Source organism: Triturus cristatus, chromosome 8 (genome assembly GCF_964204655.1).
Source record: "Triturus cristatus chromosome 8, aTriCri1.1, whole genome shotgun sequence".
Lineage (NCBI taxonomy): Eukaryota > Metazoa > Chordata > Amphibia > Caudata > Salamandridae > Triturus > Triturus cristatus.
In genome coordinates, this window is record NC_140591.1 from 563896321 (window position 1) to 563910179 (window position 13859).

The following is a 13859-nucleotide window of genomic DNA, read 5'->3' on the forward strand; positions in this document are numbered from 1 at the left end:
GGAGCCTTAGACAAGGGACAACCTGTCACTTTCTTCCTGCAGGAACCATGAATATCCATTACACTTAAGCAGATATATGTATATAAAGAGAGAGAGTGCTACTGCTGCACTAGTCATTTGTAGATGTATAGCCAGGAGTAACTTGGAAAGCAAATAGCATCTGTATGGTTCAAGGGAGTCTGTAATCATTATCTTGTTTGTTACATTACTCAATGATAATAAAAATGTGGGTGCACGATGAAATATACTGAGTAATGGTGCATATGTAAATATGTACTCGTTATTTTGCAACACTTAACTTGCTGTAAAGATTAATACATGATCATGCAAAAAGGCCATTAATCTGAAATATCTCATTAACAATGAGAGTCAATGTTGGCATTCAATTTTTCTAAATGCAAATCTAAACAAGCTTTCAACATTAATAAGTCATGGTGCAAATCGAAACAAAAATTAAAGATTACTAACTGAATAAGTGAATTTAAGCCTGCACTACTGGCTATAAAAAATAGTGCAAATCTAAAATTCAATGAAAAAAATGAGTGAGGGTGCAAATCTGAATAAAGACTAAGGGGTATATTTATTACAGGTTTTGCATCATTGTGCACCATGCAAGGTCATGCACGGAAATGCAAAACCTACAATGAGATTTATCAAGCCATGCAAGGCCGAACTGCATGGCCCTGCGTGGCTTGGTAAATCTAGTGCAACACAAGGCAGCGCAAGTCACTGCCTTGCATTACACTGCGTGGTGAGGATGTTACATGGCATTACATGGGTGGAGTGAGAATGTTCCCACACATCCATCCATGTATTCTGATTAATTCTCAGATTTATCAAAAGTGATAGACCGGTCAATGCATCAGAATAGTATGCCTCCCCAGCAGAGGCTCAACAAGGAAAAATCTTTTTATTTCTCCCCGTTGTTTCCTCTTTATACATGTGCTTCATTATGCAGCACATGTAGAAAGGGAAAAATGCCTCTTAGGACTTTTCTTGTGCAGTAAGGTGTCCCTACCTGTAAAAAAACAATCCTGCCTGCAATGCAGACACCCTTGCACCAAGGTGGACAAATTCCTGGTACTAAAAATCAGTGTGAGCCGCACAAATTCCTGGTACTAAAAATCAGTGGGAGCCGCACAACTTAACAGACTCTGCTACTGGTGGTCGTCAGCTCTGGCTGTTACGCAACATAATCTCCCCACTTGTAGGGTTTCATGGTTAGTAGGTGGTTCTGTCACAGGCAGCGCTAATAGGACCAGTGGGCTGGTGCAAGCTGACTCCTGATGAGAGCCCTGGCACTAATTTTTTCACAAACTAACCACCAGAAGTTTATGCCCAGACATGGTTTCCGTGCTTGTTTTTTTCCATTCTAGGGAGGATCTTGCCTGCCAGTTTGGGCGAGCAGGGTAAAGACTTATTTGCAGATGGCTGGGTCCAAACTGGAAATGGCATGGCAAGCAAACAAACAATGAATTTACGCCAGATCTATGACAGGGGTGGATGTTTGATTTGTTCAGCATTCTGTCCATCACCGGTTCTTTTTGCATTTGTTGGCCTGCTTGGGTAGGCCCATATGTGGGTCCCATGCTCACAATGCCGCCGGATTCAAGCTAGCCTGGCTTGTGAGGGGTGATATGGCCAAAACCGGTCCCTGGAAGCTTGTTTTTGGTCCCGGGAGGACCTGGCATAGCAGTTTACGGCTGTACTGTTACTATGGGGAGGAGAGTCAAGACTGATTTGCATATGGTTCGGTCTAAACTGGAATGGTGTGAAGAGCAGCAAAACACTGAATTTAACCCAGATCTGTGACTTCGGATGAAAGTTTGATTTGCTTAGCATTCTGTCCATCATCTGTTCTTTTCGCATTTCACCCAAAGTGGGAAGGTTATGCACAGACGTGGCTCACTATGCCCCTGGATTTAAGCTAGCCTGGCTGGTGAAGGATGATATCCTAAAACCGGTCCCAGGAGTCTTGTTTTTGGTCCAAGGAGGACCTGGCCTGGCAATTCGGGCTGGACTGCTCCAATGAGGAGCAGGGTCAAGTCCGGTATGCATGTTGCTTGGTGCAAAATGGAATGGTGTGGTGTGCAAAAAAAAAAAGATGGATTTCACAAAGATCTGTGACTAGGGCTCAAAGTTTGATTTGTTCAGCATTCAATCCGTCATCTGTTCTTTTTGCATACACTAGGAAATAACCTAGGTGCAATGCAAGCAAAGTAAGATATCACAGTGTACATATAATCCTAGTCCAAACCACCTCATGCTAAATAAATGATGTCAGAATCAAGCCATATAAGGACAGAATCACCTACAAGGCAAATTGCATACATGCATATGAATACAGAAAGTGTTGTGTACAGGTCTGCAGTACAAAGTCACTTATATTTGCATCAAGTGGTTCCACACAAAAAGGCTTACAATGACATACACTTCATCAAGATAACTTGCCATACAAAGAACATTAGCTGATGTATAAATAAAGGCAATTAAAATATCCATATAACATGTAGAAAATTGGAAACATGTATTAGGCAAATTGCCATGCTAATCTATGTAAACAAATCTAAAGCTGTGCAACTGTTATGTAAGCAAGCAAGAACCGAATATGTGATAAAATGGGAAAATGTATGTGTGAATGATAAACATGTTGGCAATGTCACTACCTATATAGGGCTAAATGAATGCGAGGTAATCTGATCCTAAGTTTTATACTTTGCATACATATTGAGTGCCATGCTCATAAAGCTGATGAAAACATTCAAATGTACTTATCATATTAATCTACTAGCTAAACATCAAAGTTAGCATGTTGATATGTTGTATGTTTTACACTATGAACAATATGTGCAATTGCACATATCTGTTGAACATGGTAATTACCCATTACTACGGAGGCTTTACTCCGCATACCATTACTTCGTAAGCGTTACAACGCATGCGATGTAACAACGCAAAGCCTTTACTACGCAAGTTGTTACTTCGCATGCGTTGTAACTACGCATGCGTTGTAATCGGTAAACAATGGCGCTCAGGCAGAACTCCTCCCAGGAAGCGACAGTGACCGGATGAGCGCGAGGACAACTGCATGGTGATGTCGGCAGGGTGAGAAGGAAGTGGAGCTGGAGATGATTTGGAGCACGAGCGGGAAAGGGGCAAATTTCCACAGCTTGCTGTTGTGTACTTCTATACCTGCCTCGGCTTTGCATCGGAGAGTTCGGAGGCAATTAAGTAGTGTAAGAATGAATGCAGACAACTTACTCCTCCCAGGAAGCGACGCTGACCGGATGAGTGCACACAGGAAGGTGCATGGTGATGTCGGCAGGGTGAGAAGGAAGCGGAGCGAATAGCGTCACAGGCAGGTTGAGGTTACAGGGAGCGGCAGGAAAAGGGAGAGCAGCACCTGTCGTAATGGAGTGAGGGGGCCATGGGCGCCTCAGAATCATGCATAGGTTTCCTCACCTACGAGGAGGACATCAGGAGAGGTAAGCCGGGGTCATTGTCCTAGGGGGTGGGTCGTGCAGGGGGATTTTTTGGGGTTTTAGGGTAGTGTAGTTGTGTGTGTGTAGTGTACAGTAGTGAATTTGGAATTAGGGTAGTGTTGGGGGTCGTGAAGGCAGTGTTTGGGAGTAGGGACAGGACTGGGGGTAGGGGCAGGGTCGTGCTGGGGGTAGTGTTTTAGGTTTTAGGGTAGTGTAGTTGTGTTTGTGAAGTGTAGGGTAGTGTTTTAGGGTTTGAGGTAGTGTTTGGGGGATAGTGCAGGGTAGTGTTTGGGTGTAGGGAATGGACTGGGGGTAGAGGCAGAGTCGTACTCGGGGTATTGTTTTAGGGTTTAGGGTAGTGTTGTGGTGTTAGTGTAGTGTAGGGTAGTGTTTTAGGGTTTACGGTAGTGTTGGGGTGTCACGCAGGGTAGTGTGTGGGTGTAGGGACAGGACTGGGGGTCGGGGGAGGGTTGAGATGGGGGAGTGTTTTAGGGTTTAGGGTAGTGTTGTGGTGTTGTGTAGTGTAGGATAGTGTTTTAGGGTTTAGGGTAGTGTTTGGGGGTCATGCAGGGTAGTGTTTGAGTGTAGGGAGAGGGCTGGGGGAAGGGAAAGGGTCATGCAGGGGGTAGTGATTTAGGGTTTAGGGTTGTGTTGTGGTGTTTGTGTAGTGTAGGGTAGTGTAGTTTTTGGGGTGTGGGTAGTGTTTTAGAGTTTGTTATGTGTAGGGTAGTGTATTTGCATTTAGTATTTAGTGTAGTGTTGGGGTAAATGTCTGTTTTTATAACTAGGCACGTTTTTAGTTCACATACATTAACACTTGCAATGTTTAGGTATGCGAACTAAAAACTTGCATAGTAACGGTAATTGCTAAGTAAAAACTTCATAGTAAAAAGCTGCGAAGTAATGGTATGCGAAATAACGAGTAATTTTCGTTGAACATACATATGCAAAGCAATGGCCAATAGAACCTAAGACACATCTGTGAAAAGTGAAAGAAATATATAGTAGTTTGCCTGCATCCTTAACACACAGAGTTAGTTATGTCTAAGGGCCTGATTTACATTTCTGTGGACAAGTTGCTCCATCACAAAGGGGATGGATATCTCATACGCCAAAATACAAAGGCCATTATTTCCAATGGGATTTAGATTTTGGTGGACTGGATCTCTGTCACCGTTGTAAAGGAGTAACATGTACGCTGAAATATAGTTCAGTTCCAAGTAACAATGTACCAAATCATTAAGTGTTTGTCTTTTCCACTTTTCATATAACCAAGGGTATGATTTGCAGCCATGGATTACGACACCATTCCAAAGTTAGTTTCTGCTCCCTGGACAATTCTGGCAGAAGACTCGCTCCTATGGTCGGCAAGAAAATCTGTGTGAAATATTGCATAACATCTGTCTCAAAACTAATGTGCCATTGGACAATAAGACTGAAATCACACATCAACCGGAAGAGGAGGAGGACACAGATGCAGATATAGAGCACACAATGACAGGTTGTTTGAGATGGTACCATATAGTGGACATTTCTTTTTCATGATTAAATGAAATTGATGCCAGTAATGAAAGAAATAATATCAAACTATCATCCAATACATTTATTTTTTCAACTCATCTATTGTGTGGTGTTTTTGTGTATATCAAGATACATATATTGTCACTCACATCTTCTCAACTAGATGTAGGCCTCAATATGTATGACTCTTGATTTTCAAACTGTTGCTAAACATGCAGGAATATCTCAAACTAAGAACAAATCAACGCAGCAAGCCAATGTGATGCAGTGCTCAGCATGAAATGAAGAGGGGTGGATTGGCCCATTTCTAGACTGATATGAGCATTCCTGTCCTTCCTCTATGAAACAGTTCAGGGTAGCAGAGCAATCTATCTTACTGAGTTCTGCTGCATAAAAGTATGTTAACTGTGGCCGTCATTGTATGATGGATCACAATTGTCCCTATAAGTCAGTCCCTGAGGCATTCTTCAAATTGATGTGCGTTGCAGATATGGACTAGCATGCATAGTGGCAGCACTTTGCAGGAATAGCAGATATCATCACAGATCATAGGAGACATCTGTCATTGCCAAAGGCCTAGCCTCAGGTGTAGATGTTGAAATGTCAGTTGTTAAATTGGCATTCATGCATGTATGGGGATCCACAAAACAGCAAACATGTAACACCTTTCCAGGGCTGATTTCAACTCTGCATTTGCCCACAGTTAACGCTATGCACATTTACCAAGATTTGCAGACCAATGCAAGGAGGCTCAAAGGCCCATACCAAAACATACCATACTGCAGAAGTAGCAATGTGTAGCATATATCTGAGAAGTAAAACAAGGGTGATGTTTGCTAAGCATAACCACTCCAGGAATACAAAGATGTGTAATGTGTCAAGCATGTATGTCCAAATGCAAGCACAATGTTTGTGAATATACACAAATATGTGAAATATGGTGAAATTGTGGTGTAAGTTTGGAATTTTCCTCTGCATGGTAAGAGTTGTGTACCTCTGCCCTGAGTGCCCCACTGTACTGTATGAGAGCGAAGGGGCTACCCAAAGAGCTAGCCTCATAGCTGTTGTGCACTACTGCCTTTGCCAGGAGTACAACATCGCAAGCATGGTGGTGGCAGCTTATCATGTAGTGATCGGTAGTAGTGAACATGGCCATTTTACCCTGGGTAACTGGAGTGAGGCCTACTGTCTCACTCACCTTTTCTTAAGTTCTGCTGCTGTGTGTTAAACTCAATGCTGCTTAACATTAGGTTGATCTGGTAGTAGTGTGTGCATGAGAAAATCAAGTGCTGAATGTATGTGGAAATGTGTAAGCAATGTACACATTGATAAATGTGTGTGTGACGGTAGTGTGTGTCAAAAGTGACACATTATAGTACAGTACAAAGGGACTGTAGTAGTGAACAGTGTGCACAGACTGAGTGTGTGTGCTGCATGTGAGTATGCTGGTGGTAACATAATATGTGTGGATTATAGTACTGGACACAGAATGTGCTGTGACTTTACCCTGAGTGTTCCTGCACTAATACAAAATATGGAAGAGCTTGGGCACTTTTTGGATAATGCCATGGCTGCTTGGGGAAAACGTGAGAAGATGAGGAATCTCACTAGTGTGAACTTGATAGTCCAGCAAAGCTGCAAACTGAGTGGGACATACACTGGAGGGTGGAGAGCCAGGCTGTCTCTGTACCTTCCTGATTGTTTGAGTCAGTATTACATAACAAGAAAGGGGCCTGGATACATCTCAGGGCTCAAATAGGAATCAAAAAGAATGGGGCAGAGGGCCCTGGATCAACCTTTTAATGCACATATGACTGAGACTGGCATCCAGGTGTGTACCCTGGTAATTCATGTGAATCTTGTTGTGTAATCAATAAGCTTTGGAACCCTTTCTTGCTGTGATGCCCTGCTACCTGCTGTTCCACTGCCTGGGTGATAAGGACTGCACATGCATCCTTAAACCCAGAGTGACTCCAAGAACTAGCTGTCTGGCCTCCTGATCTCAAGTCTCAGGGACATAAAAGGCTTTGAACCACCCTTATTCTGCTCCTGGACTCTGCCATCTGTCAGTCTGCCCTGCCAAGTGGTGCCACCCCAATCCTGGACCCTTGGAAGTAGGTCTAAGGTGTTTGCTCCAGCAGAACCCAAGCATCGTCTGACAAACCGGCACATCGCCAATTTTCCTCAGTTCCGAACCAGCACATCACCTCTGTTGTACGAGTAGGGACCAGCGCATCTGGGGAGAGGATGTGGCCTAACAGCTAGGGTGGTCGACCTCAAATCTGGGGACCCAGGTTTTTGCAACGTCGCTCAGCATCCTGTGATTTTGGGCAAATCACTTTATCTCCCCATGCCTAACAAAAATGAACGTGTCTGTAACGAAACTAGTGCTCATGTAAAGCTCTTTGATACCCGATATCTTCAGGTCAAGTTTGCGCTATATAAAACTCCGGGAAAAAAATATATATCTGCTCTGCTGCATGGTTCGAAAAAGATGCTTTGCCGCCATTGCATGGCCGTTAGTGTTGCTGCATACATACACAAGCTCAGTACATCATGTAATGTACCCTTATGTAGTACTGCCTAGGAAAAACAATGAAAATATTGAGAGCCTGCCTGTCACCCCCAGGAAGTGATGCAATGGGTGTGGCTGCTTACTAGGAAGTAGTACGTGTAAATGTTACTTTCAATTTCTGTGAGTGTTTCTTAGTAGGTGCTGATGGTTTGAGGAGTGCTGTGTGATTTTTATTAGGGGTGTTTGGGCTGTTCCTGGTGCTGTCTGTGTCTGCTCTGGGATGCATATTTTGTGTAGGTTTTGTGCCTAAATGTTTTTGTAATTGTATTAGTATTGTTTTGTTTTTTGGGGCGTAATAGTTCATTGGTTATAGTTAGGGGGTTAAGGTGTTATTTTTTGGTTTAGTTGGGTGAGGCTAGGTAGGGCCTGTGCCATTGAGGGAAAAACTTCAGTGTGAGAGAGTTTGGCTGTCTCATCTGGCTAGTAAAGCACTTCCTGCTGCTGATCCTGTCTGCCAGGGTAAGGGTCAGTCAAGGGTACCGAGCCAAACATCAGATGGATCAATGGGAGCGCGTGTGTTGGTACCTGAGCAAGGTGGCTTATGAGTAGAGTACCATCTACCAACTCAAGCATCATTTGATGGACCTCGTAGCCTGGAAAGCAGATTTTGTGGACCTCCTGGGATTGGGGATTGGAGGGCCTGTAGGTATGTATTAATGTAACGTCTGCATGTGGTGATGTGTTAAGTTACATATCAATATATAAATTGATTTGCTATGTGTAGATGCCTTGTGACACACATAGTAAAACAGAATGCCTAAAGGTGGCAGATGCATCAAACTATCACACAGAGCAGCACACCTGGCATAAATGCAGTGTTGGGTTACAGGGAGCTACCACTCTTGACGCTAAGTAATGCTAAGCAACCCTTTGTCGAAATGAGGTTTACCATTTAGCAGTATCCAGCACTGAAGAAGGTTTGTGCTTGTAAATGCATTTGAATTAATCATTCAGTGCAGTTTTCCCTCACTTGTGTGATGTAACACTGCAGAATTTGTGTCTATATCAGCCCCTACGGCAAGATCCACATTGCTTAAGGTATTAGATATGTCTGTGTGGCAAGGCTAGTATATTTGTACCACGGGACACATCTCTTAAATATTCAAGCAGCACAGCAAGTCACCTTGCTGCGCTGCATGAAAGTGAAAGGATAGGAATGTGTCATATTTAAAATGTTACTATGCATTCCTTTCATAGCAGTGGCACACTTTTGGCTGATTAGTGCCAATGGTTGCAACCTTGCGTCATGGTGTAAGGAGGCCATCACATGCATGGGTCCTGATTTTAAAATATGATGTAAGATATTTCAGACCTTTCACCTGCTGTCAGATCAGCCCTGTGCGCTCCCTTCCATGGTCTGAAATTGCATATATGTGTGCAAGGGTATCTAAATGTGCCATGACACTGGAATGTCATAGTGCTTAGGTAAGATTTGCAAGTGTGTGCAGTTGCTCTATATTTAATGTAATGTCTCCATTTTTGTTTTGCAGGAGGATTTTACCCATTCACCCACGGTGATACTAATGCGCAAAGTAAGTGTCATGAATAGATGTTTGTAGCTATGTGATGTGTGTGTGTTTGTATGTGTGTGATCCATGATAGTTGTAACAGTGGGATGTATATGGGAGGTTTACATCAGCTGCTAACATATTACTGTGAATCATTTAGCAAACACAGCATCACTTGTGTCAACAGATTGTAAAAAATAGAAGTAGGCGTGTTGATGTGGATGAAGTGTCAACATAGATGTGGCTAAGTTTTTCTGCAGTACCCCACTTGAAATATGGGGATGGCATACCTGTGACAGTACCTGCGTGTCATGCCTAACAACATTTTGCATAAACATTCATGACAGTGTTAACAGGTTAGCTATTACATTGTAATTATTGCAAAACTGATAGATACTGGAAATGTGCTAGTAATATCCCAACTTTGGTAGTATTCCAGAACAACTCATGAAAAGGTACAATTGACATCTCAACATGTGTTGTCGCTGGGGTGTGACCCATTTGTATGACATCTAAACATTCCCTCAGTAGTACCACTTACCTGAGGTATATCTGTTGTAATCCTGTGTCAGGGGTGACTAGGCCTCCATTCAAAGTATTCATGTTAGACCTATGTAGAATGGAGTGACTGTGGTCCCATTACACTAATGCCATGCAGGCTTCTTATATGTAGGGCTGCTTGTGTAGCAATCCAAGGTTTGCTTCATCACAATAGCTCTCAGCCTGTCTAATGCAGATTGTGAGGGTAGACGTACATATGACAGGGCATTTGCGCTGTGGCCTAGCTGTTGTGTTGTGGATAGCAGCCTGCTTATCTCAGTAATTCATGGATCTGTTGAGCACAGAGTGGCAATAACATTGTTGTAAAACCTATGCAGCCCCAGTAGGCTTTACTGCATGTATAAACAGTCATTAGTAACACGAATCAATGTGAGGGGAGGTCCAAGGGAAAAAAACTTTTAATAGACCTGCAGGTTGTGTTTCCCCTAATTCTCAACACAAAAAACACTATGGCAACCCGGGTCTCGTGCTGAGTCAAATATAACAACCAGGAGAAAGTATATATATCTCCTATCCGACATCTCTTTAAGAGAGAACCCTTTAAGGACAGGACCCATCAATCACAAAAGGTGGTGAGTTTTTCATCATTTGGGTCTGTACATCTCAATATGACGGACCAGATCTTGGAGTAACGACCTGGTAACGTGCAGAGAGAATGCAACAAAGGAGGGTAGCTGTCAGATCTCCAAAATAATGTGTCAGAAATGACATTGTATCCAAAAGTTAGTGAAGGGGATCCTAAGGTCAGCAGCACTAAATAATAAGAGTGAAAATAAAAATGGCTAGAGGAACTCAAATGTTCTTTATTCAGTAGAGTGCCCCTGTCATAGTTAAAAAGCAATATGGCAATTTAGCACAAATATTTTGTCATTATGCTAATGTCCATAGCAGTATGGTCGAAATGTTTCTGCCCATTGTGATCAGCAAGTATCAGGGCTTTCTTCAGGACCTTAGATGCTGCTGTGGTTTAGTGAAAAAATGTGACAAAGTAATTCAAGTGAAAAAATACTTAAGATAAAATAATCCTACCGCACCGGTCAATTCAAAAGATATCGAACCCGGGTACCTAGGAACACAAAAAAGACGGTTGGAAAATACAATCAACCTGGTATATAGAAGAGATTCAGCATAAGGTCATCACTATACAATGACACTAAGAACAGCATACAATGATGCTTTAAAGCATTTAATTAATAAATCAAATTGCACTTACCCATAAGTATTGGGTGATGCCCTCACCTCAACCTGGTCCTGACTCAGGGAAAAGGGGCCCCGCTCTAGTTAAAAATGAAGAAAGAATTCAGGCTGCTAGTTATCATGCCTAAATTATATCTTCTCATTAAACATAGCTGCAACAGCGAGAACTAGCCCATGTACTGCGAAAAAGAGGGGAAAAGAGTGGATTTGAGGCGACATGGTCATGATCTGAACAATAGCTTTTTAAGCTCCGTGGTGAATTCAAGAGACGATTTACTTAGTCTAAGAAACGATCCCTAATTGGCAGTGATATTAAAAGGGAAACAATGAGCATAGTGACAGCCCCACTATCGTTTGGAGACTATCTCGTTTACAGGTGCCAGTATATTTAAGTCAAAGGAAGCATCCAAACATTATGGAAGCAAGGGAGCTAGCGCTCGCATGTTACGCGCAGAGAGACAGCCCCCCTATCGTTTAGAGACATATGTCGTATACTGATGATAGTGTATTTAAGTTTGAAGGAAGCATTCAACACACTGGGAAAGTAAGAGAGCTACTGCTAGACCTACCTCTCTGTCGGTACCCCGGGGCGGTCTTTGAGTAAAGACCGGAGGTGCCGACGAGAGGGTCTAAGCTCTCTTTATAGTCGAAAAAAAAACAAAATAGTTCCAGGTGCGGGAATTTCAGAAGGAGGCCAAGTTAGTGCCTGTCCCAATTTAAAGTGCAATGCGCATGTGTAACAAAACAGACACTGATTGAGGAAAACCTCGTCCCGGTACGCATGTGCGGTACACAGCCATTAACCAACTGCAGAATGCAAACCTACGTGTTTAAACAGAAAGAAAAGAGCAAACGCATCCGTGTAAGAGGGAAACACGACCTCGTATGCGCTATCTCTATGATAAAAATAATTAGAAATAATTAGATCCCTGCAGGCAGAGGGTACAGAATCCAGTAAGATACATAGTACCAAGTTCTATCTAGTTGCCATACGTTCGAGCACAGAATTGCAGCAACATAGAACTACAACAAAAGCCAAGGAAAGTCATCATTGAGCCCCACTATGTCAGAATGTAATCGGTGTACCCATCTTTGTTCTCTGCGTAGCAGAAAGCGTTGGACATCTGTAACATGTGGAGGAATATGCGGTTGTTCTAAGATAACCCAACGTAAATCATTCTCTTTATGACCTGCTGTAATAAAGTGATTAGTGAGTTTAGTCGCACTTTTTTTGCACCGTATGGTGCTTTTGTGCTCTGAAATCCTCAACTTGATCTTGCGAGATGTCATACCCACATAGTCTTTTCCACAGGGGCATTTAATCAAATAAATAACCCTTTCGCTGTTACAATTGGTGTGTTTGCTCAGGACCCAAGGTTTACTCGTGCCAATGTCTATCTCTGTTGTATGTGAGGTTTGAGGGCATGCTGAACAGGTCCCACAGGGAAAATGGCCAATGACCGGAGGTAAGCCCCATAATGTGGTATTTGCAGGGTTTTTCATTACTCTGGGACGTGTATGTACTAACTGGTCTTTTATGTTGGAGCTCCTCTTAAAGGCAAATAGCGGAGGAGGCAGAACACTACCTTCAATTTTAAGCACTCTCCAATTCTTTAGAATGCTCTTCTTTAATGCATTAGAGTAACTACAAAAAGTATTGACACATGTGATTCTTTTGTCTTCATCAGTCGAATTGCAAATCTTCTTCTCTAGGAGAGCCTCCCTATGATTATTCGCAGCCCTTTTCATAGATGTCTTAATAGTTCTCTTGGGATACTGTCTCTCAAGAAGCTGTGTAGAAAGGTAAGAGGCATGTTCTCGGTATTTAGAAATGTCGGAACAATTCCGGCGTATACGGTGAAATTGGCCGAATGGCAGGTTCTCCCTAAGAGCTTTAGGATGGAAGCTCTGAAAATGTAATAGGGAGTTGCGTGCCATCGGTTTTCTGTACAATTCTGTGTTGATTACTCCATTGTTAGAGCCAATTAGTAGATCCAAAAAGGGTATGCTTTCCTGAGAGAATTCACAGGTGAATTTTAAGAATTCGTTCCTGCTGTTTAACCAGGAGTGGAAATTCTTGATCGTGTCAGCGGTACCTCTCCATATGACTAAAATGTCATCTATATATCGTTTCCAGGTCAAAATGTGACCTAGAAACGGATTAGCTGTTGACAGGATCTCAGTCTGCTCAATTTGATGGACATACAGGTTCGCTAGAGAAGGAGCAAAAATACTCCCCATGGATGTTCCGGAGATCTGTAAAAATAATTCATCCTCAAATTTGAAAAAATTCTCCATCATAGCCAAGGTGGCGCAAGACATGATGAAATCAACTGGTGTGGGACTCTCCAGATCCACTCCTTCCAAAAGCGCTCCAACCACAGACAGTGTCTCATTTTGTGGAATACAGGTATATAATGACTCCACGTCAAAACTTACCAGGAAATCTTGTGTAATGTCAAATGGCATCCCATCTAAGATACGTAACAAGTCTTTGGTATCCTCAATGTAGGAAGGCATAGTTCTCACAAGTGGCTTCAGGAAAAAATCTACAAAGGTAGATAGTGGCTCCAGGAGCGACCCTATCCCTGAGATTATGGGTAACCCTGGAGGGGGAAGCACACCCTTATGTATTTTAGGTAATACATAAAAATATGGAGTGACTGGATATGCAGTTTTCAGAAATTGCGCCTCATGATTGGTAATCCAGCCTTGTTCTAATGCACCATCTACCAGATCTCTAATGGTCGCCATAAGTCTCTTGGTGGGGTCCAGTTTAATAGGATGGTAGAACTTTTCATTATTGAGTTGTCTCTTGCATTCAAATCTGTATGCTTCTGAGTCCATGATGACCGTGGCTCCCCCTTTATCCGCAGGTTTTACAGTGATGGATTTATCGTCAGCTAATAATCGAAGAGCAAAGCGTTCATTTTTTGACAAGTTGGTAAAAGAATGGTTCTCAGTCTGAAAAAGGGTTTCGGCATCTCTTAGAACCGCCCTCTGAAAAGTGAGTAC